Source organism: Spermophilus citellus (assembly GCF_964194105.1).
Source record: "Spermophilus citellus genome assembly, chromosome: 11".
NCBI lineage: Eukaryota > Metazoa > Chordata > Mammalia > Rodentia > Sciuridae > Spermophilus > Spermophilus citellus.
Genome location: NC_138192.1, coordinates 5,979,196 through 5,992,138, shown reverse-complemented (window position 1 = coordinate 5,992,138; position 12,943 = coordinate 5,979,196).

Genomic DNA, 12,943 nt, shown 5'->3' with positions numbered 1-12,943 from the left:
AAGGTGACTTGGTTCCCCAAATTCCGTTCTTCTATGTTGAAACGTTCATTTCCAGTAACAGTTTGAATTTTTAGGTTTCACTCTGTTTTCTCCTATATTGATAGATGTATTTGGAACTCTAAATCCAACACGGTTTGTGCTAGCTTCTTGAAACTTGACACAATAAAGTAGTTTCACGTTCTATCCCTATGTTTTGTTTCCTCTTGATGTAGCCCTAAGCAGTGACTGGCGAGAAACACTTTCATGGAAAGGGGTTGCCAGGCTTCCCAAAATTACGAATCTCCAGAAATCTCAGCAAATATTTTTTCACCCAAGCTGTATGATACTTTCAGGTAATGATCAGTACATGAAGGCGACTTGGTTCCACAAATATCGTTCTTCTATGGTGAAGCGTTCCTTTCCAGGAACAGTTTGAATTTTTAGGTTTCACTCTGTTTTCTCCTATATTGATAGATGTATTTGGAACTCTAAATCCAACACGGTTTGTGCTAGCTTCTTGAAACTTGACACAATAATGTAGTTTCACGTTCTATCTCTATGTTTGGATTCCTCTTGATGTAGCCCTAAGCAGTGACAGGCGAGAAACACTTTCATGGAAAGGGGTTGCCAGGCTTCCCAAAATTACGAATCTCCAGAAATCTCAGCAAATATTTTTTAACCCAAACTGGATGATACTTTCAGGTAATGATCAGTACACGAAGGCGACTTGGTTCCCCAAATTTCGTTCTTCTATGTTGAAGCGTTCGTTTCCAGTAACAGTTTGAATTTTTAGGTTTCACTCTGTTTTCTCCTATATTGATAGATGTATTTGGAACTCTAAATCCAACACGGTTTGTGCTAGCTTCTTGAAACTTGACACAATAAAGTAGTTTCACGTTCTGTCTCTATGTTTTGTTTCCTCTTGATGTAGCCCTAAGCAGTGACTGGAGAGAAACACTTTAATGGAAAGGGGTTGCCAGGCTTCCCAAAATTACGAATCTCCAGAAATCTCAGCAAATATTTTTTCACCCAAAGAGGATGATACTTTCAGGTAATGATCAGTACACTAAGGTGACTTGGTTCCCCAAATTTCGTTCTTGTATGTTGAAGCGATCGTTTCCAGTAACAGTTTGAATATTTAGGTTTCACTCTGTTTTCTCCTATATTGATAGATGTATTTGGAACTCTAAATCCAACACGGTTTGTGCTAGCTTCTTTAAACTTGACAGAATAAAGTACTTTCACGTTCTATCTCTATGTTTTGTTTCCTCTTGATGTAGCCCTAAACAGTGACTGGCGAGAAACACTTTCATGGAAAGGGGTTGGCAGGCTTTCCAAAATAACGAATCTCCAGAAATCTCAGCAAATATTTTTTCACCCAAACAGGATGATACTTTCAGGTAATAATCAGTACACTACGGTGACTTGGTTCCCCAAATTTCGTTCTTCTATGTTGAAGCGTTCGTTTCCAGTAACAGTTTGAATTTTTAGGTTTCACTCTGTTTTCTCCTATATTGATAGATGTATTTGGAACTCTAAATCCAACACGGTTTGTGCTAGCTTCTTGAAACTTGACACAATAAAGTAGTTTCACGTTCTATCTCTACGTTTTGTTTCCTCTTGATGTACCCCTAAGCAGTGACTGGCGAGAAACACTTTCATGGAAAGGGGTTGCCAGTTTCCCAAAATTACGAATCTCCAGAAATCTCAGCAAATATTTTTTCACCCAAACAGGATGATACTTTCAGGTAATGATCAGTACACGAAGGCGACTTGGTTCCCCAAATTTCGTTCTTCTATGTTGAAGCGTTCATTTCAAGTAACAGTTTGAATTTTTAGGTTTCACTCTGTTTTCTCCTTTATTGATAGATGTATTTGGAACTCTAAATCCAACACGGTTTGTGCTAGCTTCTTGAAACTTGACACAATAAAGTAGTTTCACGTTCTATCTCTATGTTTTGTTTCCTCTTGATGTAGCCCTAAGCAGTGACTGGCGAGAAACACTTTCATGGAAAGGGGTTGCCAGGCTTCCCAAAATTACGAATCTCCAGAAATCTCAGCAAATATTTTTTTCACCCAAACAGGATGATACTTTCAGGTAATGATCAGTACACGAAGGCGACTTGGTTTCCCAAATTTCGTTCTTCTATGTTGAGGCGTTCGTTTCCAGTAACAGTTTGAATTTTTACGTTTCACTCTGTTTTCTCCTATATTAATAGATGTATTTGGAACTCTAAATCCAACACGGTTTGTGCTAGCTTCTTGAAACTTGACACAATATAGTAGTTTCACGTTCTATCTCTACGTTTTGTTTCCTCTTGATGTAGCCCTAAGCAGTGACTGGCGAGAAACACTTTCAAGGAAAGGGGATGCCAGGCTTCCCAAAATTACGAATCTCCAGAAATCTCAGCAAATATTTTTTCACCCAAACAGGATGATACTTTCAGGTAATGATCAGTACACTAAGGCGACTTGGTTCCCCAAATTTCGTTCTTCTATGTTGAAGCGTTCGTTTCCAGTAACAGTTTGAATTTTTAGGTTTCACTCTGTTTTCTCCTATATTGATAGATGTATTTGGAACTCTAAATCCAACACGGTTTGTGCTAGCTTCTTGAAACTTGACACAATAAAGTAGTTTCGCGTTCTATCTCTATGTTTTGTTTCCTCTTGATGTAGCCCTAAGCAGTGACAGGCGAGAATCACTTTCATGGAAAGGGTTTGCCAGGCTTCCCAAAATTACGAATGTCCAGAAATCTCAGCAAATATTATTTCAGCCAAACTGGATGATACTTTCAGGTAATGATCAGTGCACGAAGGCGACTTGGTTCCCCAAATACCGTTCTTCTATGTTGAAGCGTTCTTTTCCAGTAACAGTTTGAATTTTTAGGTTTCACTCTGTTTTCTCCTATATTGATAGATGTATTTGGAACTCTAAATCCAACACGGTTTGTGCTAGCTTCTTGAAACTTGACACAATAATGTAGTTTCACGTTCTATCTCTATGTTTGGATTCCTCTTGATGTAGCCCTAAGCAGTGACAGGCGAGAAACACTTTCATGGAAAGGGGTTGCCAGGCTTCCCAGAATTACGAATCTCCAGAAATCTCAGCAAATATTTTTTCACACAAACTGGATGATACTTTCAGGTAATGATCAGTACACGAAGGCGACTTGGTTCCCCAAATTTCGTTCTTCTATGTTGAAGCGTTCGTTTCCAGTAACAGTTTGAATTTTTAGGTTTCACTCTGTTTTCTCCTATATTGATAGATGTATTTGGAACTCTAAATCCAACACGGTTTGGGCTAGCTTCTTGAAACTTGACACAATAAAGTAGTTTCACGTTCCATCTTTATGTTTTGTTTCCTCTTGATGTAGCCCTAACAAGTGACAGGCGAGAAACACTTCCATGGAAAGGGGTTGCCATGCTTCCCAAAATTACGAATCTCCAGAAATCTCAGCAAATATTTTTTCACCCAAACAGGATGATACTTTCACGTAATGATCAGTACATGAAGGTGACTTGGTTCCCCAAATTCCGTTCTTCTATGTTGAAGCGTTCGTTTCCAGTAACAGTTTGAATTTTTATGTTTCACTCTGTTTTCTCCTATATTGATAGATGTATTTGGAACTCTAAATCCAACACGGTTTGTGCTAGCTTCTTGAAAGTTGACACAATAAAGTAGTTTCACGTTCTATCCCTATGTTTTGATTCCTCTTGATGTAGCCCTAAGCAGTGACTGGCGAGAAACACTTTCATGGAAAGGGGTTGCCAGGCTTCTCATAATTACGAATCTCCAGAAATCTCAGCAAATATTATTTCAGCCAAACTGGATGATACTTTCAGGTAATGATCAGTACACGAAGGCGACTTGGTTCCCCAAATATCGTTCGTCTATGTTGAAGCGTTCGTTTCCAGTTACAGTTTGAATTTTTAGGTTTCACTCTGTTTTCTCCTATATTGATAGATGTATTTGGAACTCTAAATCCAACACGGTTTGTGCTAGCTTCTTGAAACTTGACACAATAAACTAGTTTCACGTTCTAACTCTATGTTTGGATTCCTCTTGATGTAGCCCTAAGCAGTGACAGGCGAGAAACACTTTCATGGAAAGGGGTTGCCAGGCTTCCCAAAATTACGAATCTCCAGAAATCTCAGCAAATATTTTTTCACACAAACTGGATGATACTTTCAGGTAATGATCAGTACACGAAGGCGACTTGGTTCCCCAAATTTTGTTCGTCTATGTTGAAGCGATCGTTTCCAGTAACAGTTTGAAATTTAGGTTTCACTCTGTTTTCTCCTATATTGATAGATGTATATGGAACTCTAAATCCAACACGGTTTGTGCTAGCTTCTTGAAACTTGACACAATAAAGTAGTTTCATGTTCTATCTCTATGTTTTGTTTCCTCTTGATGTAGCCCTAAGCAGTGACAGGCGAGAAACACTTTCATGGAAAGGGGTTGCCAGGCTTCCCAAAATTACGAATCTCCAGAAATCTCAGCAAATATTTTTTCAGCCAAACTGGATGATACTTTCAGGTAACGATCAGTACACGAAGGCGACTTGGTTCCCCAAATTTCGTTCTTCTATGTTGAAGCGTTCGTTTCCAGTAACAGTTTGAATTTTTAGGTTTCACTCTGTTTTCTCCTATATATATAGATGTATTTGGAACTCTAAATCCAACACGGTTTGTGCTAGATTCTTGAAACTTGACACAATAAAGTAGTTTCACGTTCTATCTCTATGTTTGGATTCCTCTTGATGTAGCCCTAAGCAGTGACAGGCGAGAAACACTTTCATGGAAAGGGGTTGCCAGGCTTCCCAAAATTACGAATCTCCAGAAATCTCAGCAAATATTTTTTCAGCCAAACTGGATGATACTTTCAGGTAACGATCAGTACACGAAGGCGACTTGGTTCCCCAAATTTCGTTCTTCTATGTTGAAGCGTTCGTTTCCAGTAACACTTTGAATTTTTAGGTTTCACTCTGTTTTCTCCTTTATTGATAGATGTATTTGGAACTCTAAATCCAACACGGTTTGTGCTAGCTTCTTGAAACTTGACACAATAAAGTAGTTTCACGTTCTATCCCTATGTTTTGATTCCTCTTGATGTAGCCCTAAGCAGTGACTGGCGAGAAACACTTTCATGGAAAGGGGTTGCCAGGCTTCCCAAAATTACGAATCTCCAGAAATCTCAGCAAATATTTTTTCACCCAAGCTGGATGATACTTTCAGGTAATGATCAGTATACGAAGGCGACTTGGTTCTCCAAATATCGTTCTTCTATGTTGAAGCGTTCGTTTCCAGTAACAGTTTGAATTTTTAGGTTTCAATCTGTTTTCTCCTATATTGATAGATGTATTTGGAACTCTAAATCCAACACGGTTTGTGCTAGATTCTTGAAACTTGACACAATAAAGTAGTTTCACGTTCTATCCCTATGTTTTGATTCCTCTTGATGTAGCCCTAAGCAGTGACTGGCGAGAAACACTTTCATGGAAACGGGTTGCCAGGCTTCCCAAAATTACGAATGTCCAGAAATCTCAGCAAATATTATTTCAGCCAAACTGGATGATATTTTCAGGTAATGATCAGTACACGAAGGCGACTTGGTTCCCCAAATATCGTTCTTCTATGTTGAAGCGTTCGTTTCCAGTAACAGTTTGAATTTTTAGGTTTCACTCTGTTTTCTCCTATATTGATAGATGTATTTGGAACTCTAAATCCAACACGGTTTGTGCTAGCTTCTTGAAACTTGACACAATAAAGTAGTTTCACGTTCTATCTCTATGTTTGGATTCCTCTTGATGTAGCCCTAAGCAGTGACAGGCGAGAAACACTTTCAATGAAAGGGGTTGCCAGGCTTCCCAAAATTACGAATCTCCAGAAATCTCAGCAAATATTTTTTCACCCAAACTGGATGATACTTTCAGGTAATGATCAGTACATGAAGGCGACTTGGTTCCCAAAATTTCGTTCTTCTATGTTGAAGCGTTCGTTTCCAGTAACAGTTTGAATTTTTAGGTTTCATTCTGTTTTCTCCTATATTGATAGATGTATTTGGAACTCTAAATCCAACACGGTTTGTGCTAGCTTCTTGAAACTTGACACAATAAAGTAGTTTCACGTTCTATCCCTATGTTTTGATTCCTCTTGATGTAGCCCTAAGCAGTGACTGGCGAGAAACACTTTCATGGAAAGGGGTTGCCAGGCTTCCCAAAATTACGAATGTCCAGAAATCTCATCAAATATTATTTCAGCCAAACTGGATGATACTTTCAGGTAATGGTCAGTACATGAAGGCGACTTGGTTCCCCAAATATCGTTCTTCTATGTTGAAGCGTTCGTTTCCAGTAACAGTTTGAATTTTTAGGTTTCACTCTGTTTTCTCCTATATTGATAGATGTATTTGGAACTCTAAATCCAACACGGTTTGTGCTAGCTTCTTGAAACTTGACACAATAAAGTAGTTTCACGTTCTATCTCTATGTTTGGATTCCTCTTGCTGTAGCCCTAAGCAGTGACAGGCGAGAAACACTTTCATGGAAAGGGGTTGCCAGGCTTCCCAAAATTACGAATCTCCAGAAATCTCAGCAAATATTTTTTCATACAAACTGGATGATACTTTCAGGTAATGATCAGTACACGAAAGCGACTTGGTTCCCCAAATTTCGTTCTTCTATGTTGAAGCGTTCGTTTCCAGTAACAGTTTGAATTTTTATGTTTCACTCTGTTTTCTCCTATATTAATAGATGTATTTGGAACTCTAAATCCAACACGGTTTGTGCTAGCTTCTTGAAACTTGACACAATAAAGTAGTTTCACGTTCTATCTCTATGTTTTGTTTCCTCTTGATGTAGCCCTAAGAAGTGACAGGCGAGAAACACTTCCATGGAAAGGGGTTGCCAGGCTTCCCAAAATTACGAATCTCCAGAAATCTCAGCAAATATTTTTTCACCCAAACTGGATGATACTTTCAGGTAATGATCAGTACATGAAGGCGACTTGGTTCCCCAAATTTCGTTCTTCTATGTTGAAGCGTTCGTTTCCAGTAACAGTTTGAATTTTTAGGTTTCACTCTGTTTTCTCCTATATTGATAGATGTATTTGGAACTCTAAATCCAACACGGTTTATGCTAGCTTCTTGAAACTTGACACAATAAACTAGTTTCACGTTCTAACTCTATGTTTGGATTCCTCTTGATGTAGCCCTAAGCAGTGACAGGCGAGAAACACTTTCATGGAAAGGGGTTGCCAGGCTTCCCAAAATTACGAATCTCCAGAAATCTCAGCAAATATTTTTTCACCCAAACTGGATGATACTTTCAGGTAATGATCAGTACACGAAGGCGACTTGGTTCTCCAAATTTTGTTCGTCTATGTTGAAGCGTTCGTTTCCAGTAACAGTTTGAAATTTAGGTTTCACTCTGTTTTCTCCTATATTGATAGATGTATATGGAACTCTAAATCCAACACAGTTTGTGCTAGATTCTTGAAACTTGACACAATAAAGTAGTTTCACGTTCTATCTCTATGTTTGGATTCCTCTTGATGTAGCCCTAAGCAGTGACAGGCGAGAAACACTTTCATGGAAAGGGGTTGCCAGGCTTCCCAAAATTACGAATCTCCAGAAATCTCAGCAAATATTTTTTCAGCCAAACTGGATGATACTTTCAGGTAACGATCAGTACACGAAGGCGACTTGGTTCCCCAAATTTCGTTCTTCTATGTTGAAGCGTTCGTTTCCAGTAACAGTTTGAATTTTTAGGTTTCACTCTGTTTTCTCCTATATATATAGATGTATTTGGAACTCTAAATCCAACACGGTTTGTGCTAGATTCTTGAAACTTGACACAATAAAGTAGTTTCACGTTCTATCTCTATGTTTGGATTCCTCTTGATGTAGCCCTAAGCAGTGACAGGCGAGAAACACTTTCATGGAAAGGGGTTGCCAGGCTTCCCAAAATTACGAATCTCCAGAAATCTCAGCAAATATTTTTTCAGCCAAACTGGATGATACTTTCAGGTAACGATCAGTACACGAAGGCGACTTGGTTCCCCAAATTTCGTTCTTCTATGTTGAAGCGTTCGTTTCCAGTAACACTTTGAATTTTTAGGTTTCACTCTGTTTTCTCCTTTATTGATAGATGTATTTGGAACTCTAAATCCAACACGGTTTGTGCTAGCTTCTTGAAACTTGACACAATAAAGTAGTTTCACGTTCTATCCCTATGTTTTGATTCCTCTTGATGTAGCCCTAAGCAGTGACTGGCGAGAAACACTTTCATGGAAAGGGGTTGCCAGGCTTCCCAAAATTACGAATCTCCAGAAATCTCAGCAAATATTTTTTCACCCAAGCTGGATGATACTTTCAGGTAATGATCAGTATACGAAGGCGACTTGGTTCTCCAAATATCGTTCTTGTATGTTGAAGCGTTCGTTTCCAGTAACAGTTTGAATTTTTAGGTTTCAATCTGTTTTCTCCTATATTGATAGATGTATTTGGAACTCTAAATCCAACACGGTTTGTGCTAGATTCTTGAAACTTGACACAATAAAGTAGTTTCACGTTCTATCCCTATGTTTTGATTCCTCTTGATGTAGCCCTAAGCAGTGACTGGCGAGAAACACTTTCATGGAAACGGGTTGCCAGGCTTCCCAAAATTACGAATGTCCAGAAATCTCAGCAAATATTATTTCAGCCAAACTGGATGATATTTTCAGGTAATGATCAGTACACGAAGGCGACTTGGTTCCCCAAATATCGTTCTTCTATGTTGAAGCGTTCGTTTCCAGTAACAGTTTGAATTTTTAGGTTTCACTCTGTTTTCTCCTATATTGATAGATGTATTTGGAACTCTAAATCCAACACGGTTTGTGCTAGCTTCTTGAAACTTGACACAATAAAGTAGTTTCACGTTCTATCTCTATGTTTGGATTCCTCTTGATGTAGCCCTAAGCAGTGACAGGCGAGAAACACTTTCAATGAAAGGGGTTGCCAGGCTTCCCAAAATTACGAATCTCCAGAAATCTCAGCAAATATTTTTTCACCCAAACTGGATGATACTTTCAGGTAATGATCAGTACATGAAGGCGACTTGGTTCCCAAAATTTCGTTCTTCTATGTTGAAGCGTTCGTTTCCAGTAACAGTTTGAATTTTTAGGTTTCATTCTGTTTTCTCCTATATTGATAGATGTATTTGGAACTCTAAATCCAACACGGTTTGTGCTAGCTTCTTGAAACTTGACACAATAAAGTAGTTTCACGTTCTATCCCTATGTTTTGATTCCTCTTGATGTAGCCCTAAGCAGTGACTGGCGAGAAACACTTTCATGGAAAGGGGTTGCCAGGCTTCCCAAAATTACGAATGTCCAGAAATCTCATCAAATATTATTTCAGCCAAACTGGATGATACTTTCAGGTAATGGTCAGTACATGAAGGCGACTTGGTTCCCCAAATATCGTTCTTCTATGTTGAAGCGTTCGTTTCCAGTAACAGTTTGAATTTTTAGGTTTCACTCTGTTTTCTCTTATATTGATAGATGTATTTGGAACTCTAAATCCAACACGGTTTGTGCTAGCTTCTTGAAACTTGACACAATAAAGTAGTTTCACGTTCTATCTCTATGTTTTGTTTCCTCTTGATGTAGCCCTAAGAAGTGACAGGCGAGAAACACTTCCATGGAAAGGGGTTGCCAGGCTTCCCAAAATTACGAATCTCCAGAAATCTCAGCAAATATTTTTTCACCCAAACTGGATGATACTTTCAGGTAATGATCAGTACATGAAGGCGACTTGGTTCCCCAAATTTCGTTCTTCTATGTTGAAGCGTTCGTTTCCAGTAACAGTTTGAATTTTTAGGTTTCACTCTGTTTTCTCCTATATTGATAGATGTATTTGGAACTCTAAATCCAACACGGTTTGTGCTAGCTTCTTGAAACTTGACACAATAAAGTAGTTTCACGTTCTATCTCTAGGTTTTGTTTCCTCTTGATGTAGCCCTAAGCAGTGACTGGCGAGAAACACTTTCATGGAAAGGGGTTGCCAGGCTTCCCAAAATTACGAATCTCCAGAAATCTCAGCAAATATTTTTTCACCCAAACAGGATGATACTTTCAGGTAATGATCAGTATACGAAGGCGACTTGGTTCTCCAAATATCGTTCTTCTATGTTGAAGCGTTCGTTTCCAGTAACAGTTTGAATTTTTAGGTTTCACTCTGTTTTCTCCTAGATTTATAGATGTATTTGGAACTCTAAATCCAACACGGTTTGTGCTAGATTCTTGAAACTTGACACAATAAAGTAGTTTCACGTTCTATCTCTATGTTTGGATTCCTCTTGATGTAGCCCTAAGCAGTGACAGGCGAGAAACACTTTCATGGAAAGGGGTTGCCCGGCTTCCCAAAATTACGAATCTCCAGAAATCTCAGCAAATATTTTTTCAGCCAAACTGGATGATACTTTCAGGTAATGATCAGTACACGAAGGCGACTTGGTTCCCCAAATTTCGTTCTTCTATGTTGAAGCGTTCGTTTCCAGTAACACTTTGAATTTTTAGGTTTCACTCTGTTTTCTCCTATATTGATAGATGTATTTAGAACTCTAAATCCAACACGGTTTGTGCTAGCTTCTTGAAACTTGACACAATAAAGTAGTTTCACGTTCTATCCCTATGTTTTGATTCCTCTTGATGTAGCCCTAAGCAGTGACTGGCGAGAAACACTTTCATGGAAAGGGGTTGCCAGGCTTCCCAAAATTACGAATCTCCAGAAATCTCAGCAAATATTTTTTCACCCAAACAGGATGATACTTTCACGTAATGATCAGTACACGAAGGCGACTTGGTTCCCCAAATTTTGTTTTCTACGTTGAAGCGATCGTTTCCAGTAACAGTTTGAAATTTAGGTTTCACTCTGTTTTCTCCTATATTGATAGATGTATTTGGAACTCTAAATCCAACACGGTTTGTGCTAGCTTCTTGAAACTTGACACAATAAAGAAGTTTCACGTTCTATCTCTATGTTTTGTTTCCTCTTGATGTAGCCCTAAGCAGTGACTGGCGAGAAACACTTTCATGGAAAGGGGTTGGCAGGCTTCCCAAAATTACGAATCTCCAGAAATCTCAGCAAATATATTTTCACCCAAACAGGATGATACTTTCAGGTAATGATCAGTACACGAAGGCGACTTGGTTCCCCAAATATCGTACTTCTATGTTGAAGCGTTCGTTTCCAGTAACAGTTTGAATTTTTAGGTTTCACTCTGTTTTCTCCTATATTGATAGATGTATTTGGAACTCTAAATCCAACACGGTTTGGGCTAGCTTCTTGAAACTTGACACAATAAAGAAGTTTCACGTTCTATCTCTATGTTTTGTTTCCTCTTGATGTAGCCCTAAGCAGTGACTGGTGAGAAACACTTTCATGGAAAGGGGTTGCCAGGCTTCCCAAAATTACGAATCTCCAGAAATCTCAGCAAATATATTTTCACCCAAACAGGATGATACTTTCAGGTAATGATCAGTACACGAAGGCGACTTGGTTCCCCAAATATCGTTCTTCTATGTTGAAGCGTTCTTTTCCAGTAACAGTTTGAATTTTTAGGTTTCACTCTGTTTTCTCCTATATTGATAGATGTATTTGGAACTCTAAATCTAACACGGTTTGTGCTAGCTTCTTGAAACTTGACACAATAATGTAGTTTCACGTTCTATCTCTATGTTTGGATTCCTCTTGATGTAGCCCTAAGCAGTGACAGGCGAGAAACACTTCCATGGAAAGGGGTTGCCAGGCTTCCCAAAATTACGAATCTCCAGAAATCTCAGCAAATATTTTTTCACACAAACTGGATGATACTTTCAGGTAATGATCAGTACACGAAGGCGACTTGGTTCCCCAAATTTCGTACTTCTATGTTGAAGCGTTCATTTCCAGTAACAGTTTGAATTTTTAGGTTTCACTCTGTTTTCTCCTATATTGATAGATGTATTTGGAACTCTAAATCCAACACGGTTTGTGCTAGCTTCTTGAAACTTGACACAATAAAGTAGTTTCACGTTCTATCTCTATGTTTTGTTTCCTCTTGATGTAGCCCTAAGAAGTGACAGGCGAGAAACACTTCCATGGAAAGGGTTTGCCAGGCTTCCCAAAATTACGAATCTCCAGAAATCTCAGCAAATATTTTTTCACCCAAACAGGATGATACTTTCACGTAATGATCAGTACATGAAGGTGACTTGGTTCCCCAAATTCCGTTCTTCTATGTTGAAACGTTCATTTCCAGTAACAGTTTGAATTTTTAGGTTTCACTCTGTTTTCTCCTATATTGATAGATGTATTTGGAACTCTAAATCCAACACGGTTTGTGCTAGCTTCTTGAAACTTGACACAATAAAGTAGTTTCACGTTCTATCCCTATGTTTTGTTTCCTCTTGATGTAGCCCTAAGCAGTGACTGGCGAGAAACACTTTCATGGAAAGGGGTTGCCAGGCTTCCCAAAATTACGAATCTCCAGAAATCTCAGCAAATATTTTTTCACCCAAGCTGTATGATACTTTCAGGTAATGATCAGTACATGAAGGCGACTTGGTTCCACAAATATCGTTCTTCTATGGTGAAGCGTTCCTTTCCAGGAACAGTTTGAATTTTTAGGTTTCACTCTGTTTTCTCCTATATTGATAGATGTATTTGGAACTCTAAATCCAACACGGTTTGTGCTAGCTTCTTGAAACTTGACACAATAATGTAGTTTCAAGTTCTATCTCTATGTTTTGTTTCCTCTTGATGTAGCCCTAAGAAGTGACAGGCGAGAAACACTTCCATGGAAAGGGGTTGCCAGGCTTCCCAAAATTACGAATCTCCAGAAATCTCAGCAAATATTTTTTCACCCAAACAGGATGATACTTTCACGTAATGATCAGTACATGAAGGTGACTTGGTTCCCCAAATTCCGTTCTTCTA